Source organism: Cicer arietinum, chromosome 8 (genome assembly GCF_000331145.2).
Source record: "Cicer arietinum cultivar CDC Frontier isolate Library 1 chromosome 8, Cicar.CDCFrontier_v2.0, whole genome shotgun sequence".
Taxonomy (NCBI): domain Eukaryota; kingdom Viridiplantae; phylum Streptophyta; class Magnoliopsida; order Fabales; family Fabaceae; genus Cicer; species Cicer arietinum.
In genome coordinates, this window is record NC_021167.2 from 13,551,049 (window position 1) to 13,554,423 (window position 3,375).

The 3,375-nt window shown below is 28.3% G+C and overlaps 1 long non-coding RNA gene across 1 annotated transcript; it reads right to left on the bottom strand.

Annotated features, from left to right (window-relative positions):
• Positions 1-292: 292 nt before the first annotated feature.
• LOC101491031 (uncharacterized) lies at positions 293-2,173 on the bottom strand. Its single transcript, XR_001143152.3, has 5 exons — positions 1,775-2,173; positions 1,618-1,687; positions 951-1,009; positions 775-851; positions 293-642 (listed from the first exon to the last, which is right to left on the bottom strand). It is a non-coding gene; the product is annotated as an uncharacterized lncRNA (long non-coding RNA).
• Positions 2,174-3,375: the final 1,202 nt, after the last annotated feature.

Sequence of the window (3,375 nt, forward strand, 5' to 3'; positions counted from 1 at the left end):
GAACAATTTTTCAACGCGTCTAAGACAATATTTTTCAAGTGTTGCCATATCTGACAACAATTGATAAATGTTGCTTTACAACAATACATTGAGAACATTAATAAAATGTTGCTAGAGCTTATAGGCAACCATTTTCAACTGTATTCATATATACAAAATAAATTTTTATTTTTCCATTATATTAATTCAAATAATAAATTAGACATTTTGTCATTATTTTATAATAATAAATTTAATTACATACACAAATTGAACTAAGGAAAACATAATGCAAATTTAACACAAATTATTAACAAAGTTGTATTCAAATAAATGGTAATAAACAAATTGTCTAAGATTAGTAACATATATAGTAAACAAATAAATGGTAGTATTCAAATAAAGTTTAATACTTAAAAGTACTTAAGTCTAGCAAAATATATAGTTTGTTGAAGTTTTGATGCTTCAATCAAGTACATGCCTAGTAAAAAAACATCGTCCAAAAAAGCATAATCTAACATCATCATCTAAACCATTCAAGTGTGTGTTCTTCATATTTAGCATCTACGTTGTCCTCTTCAAATTTGTCATCTATGTCATCCTCTTCAAATTCATCACCTTCATCGTCAACTTGAAATAATTTATCATCATTTTCATTGTTACCTTGGTGATAAAAAAATAAAATAATTGTTATGAAAGACTATAATACAATATCATCCTTGTATGTATAAAAATAAAAGAGCTAAGAATCCAATTCATATTCAACAAGCCAAATAAGCTAGGTCCTAAACTTACCAAAAGAGGAATGATAGCAAATGCAATGCTTTAAACAACAAATCCAGTAAGTGCCCACCGCAAACTACTTCACTTTTCTAACAAAACAACATTACAAAATTTAAAACAAAATAGTCCTTAAATAAAAAATCCAAAATCCAATACAAGTATCAATAGTAGGTTCCAAGTGTAGTTACCTCTCAATAATCTTGCTCCAATCTTGCAAAAATGTTGACTGCTTTTTAATCCTTGTCATCTAAGAAGCATAAATCAAAAATTGAAGGAAAGACACATAAAGTGCTAGAGAATTTCATGAAGTTTAAAACCAAATACAAAGAAAGAAGAATTAGTCTTCTTTTTTTTAAATAGCAAAAGGTATATAAGGTTCTTTATAATATATTCAGTACAAGCAGTACTCTAACAATAGAACATTACAATAAGTTTTTTTTTCCTTTCTAATAAGGCCAATTAGAATCTTAGACCAAGAACTAAATCACCCAACCACAAGTACACCAAACTGAAACTCAACTATACAATACATATATCAGAACTGAATTAATACCCTGTGACAGCTAGACTTGGTTTGCTCTTATTGTTATTCCAGTCTATCCAATATAAACAGAGGTCCTACTTATTTATTCACAAATTCACTATCAATAATTTCACTAACAAATTCACAAATCGACTCAAATCAGGTTTAAGCTTTAGTTGCATATCTTTTTCCCTACTTATTTATTTAAACGCAACAACACATACAAATAGCACACATGTTGAAAAATCTAGTTACCGACGACATAACTAAATAACTGAGAAATGCTTCTTCAACCTTTGTAAAAGAAATGTATAGAGATGAAACTTATTTACCTTAAAATCACATTTAGGCAACAACATCTTCAATTGAATCTCATAGGTTGACAAAGAGCTTCAATAATACCTGCAAAGTTATTCATAAAAGAATATAGAAAATGTAAGGTGGAGATTTTACCTGAAACAAAAGTAGTGGGTTAGGGTTTTTAGTTACCTTTCGAACCTGTAATCTTGCCCTCAAATGAAGTCTTTGTGTGAAAGGAATAGAACAAATCAGAGAGAAAGAGAGAAAAGGAACGATTCAGAGAGAAAGAGCGAATATAATAGGAACGATTAGGTGTGTTTTTCTGATTTGGGAGAAACCATAAACGATTCATTCAAGAGTTGCAAGGGTGGAGTGATTCAGAGACAAAGAGAAAAGAGAAATGATTCAAAGAGAAAGAGCAAAGAGAAGATTGAGATAGATTTTATGGTGGAATTGGAAGGAGGAAGAGAAAGAATGAAAGGATTGTGAACAGAGACAAAAAGAAGAAGGAAGGAGATGAATCGCATAACTCAACGAAGGAAATGTCAAGGGTTTCTATTTTCCCTGTTTTTGTGTTAGTTCCTTTTCTTCTTTTCTATTTATTACTATTTGTTCCATTTCTTTTAACTGGAACTAAAATAATAATAATAATAATAATAATAATAATAATAATAATAATAGTAATAATTTTTTATTTATTATTTCTCGTATTTTTGTAAACGAAAATGATCATAATTAATAAGAATAGCTCTGTTTTATTTACGGGTTAATAAATTTTTCTTTTAAATTTTAATAGAAAAAATAATATTGAAAATTGTAATTTAAAAGAATTTTTTTCTGCAAAAATTCTCATCAATGTTAAATTTTTAAGCAATATTTTAAAAATGTAGTCTTTTATTCGAAAGAAGGTAACAATTGAAAAATGTTCCTAGAAATACGTAAGGGGACACTTATCATATATTACCAAAGAGCTACTACGGAGACGTTTCACAATTGTTCACATAAATATTTTAGGGAACATTTATACACTATTGCAAGAATAATGATGGCAACAGACATAAAATGTTGTCTTATCCACTTTTAAGCAACACTTTATACACGTTGCTTAAAAAAGTGTTGCTAGAGACCACAATTGTGGTAGTGCGTCTTAAATTGATTTTAAAAACAATATTAAAATATTAATCATTTAGATACAACTCTCAACACTTTCAAATGATTTAAAATTAAAATCAATGCTTTAAATCGTTTTTTTTTTATACAAACCATCTTAAAATCAAAAATAAGAACTTTCTAGTCAAAATTAAAACATATAGCTAGCTAATCAAAAAAATTATTTTTAACTAATCACATTAAACAAGATAGTAGAAAATCATAGTTAGGCGTACAAGGCACAAGTCCACAAAATAAGCAATTAATGTAATCAACAAATAACTCAAATATCAACAAATACACACTCAATAAAAACGAGCAAACAGTTAACGGTGACAATAATCTTCAAAAATAAGAGAAACCACCATACAACAAGAATAAGCAAGTTGTTAACAATTAACAATCATCTTTCAGAAATCATGTTTTGCAACAGAAAAATACATAGCACAAGAATAATAGGTAAGCGTTTCAGCACTTAACAAGAACACGGGTAAACACAATTGGCTTAAGGTTAACAACTTACTAACAGACAATTGACACATAACCCACTCGGTCTGATTGGACAGACATGCTCTGATACCACTAATGTGACACCCTAAACTCAAATTGAAATTAAAAGTAAAATGCACTAATTTAGATAA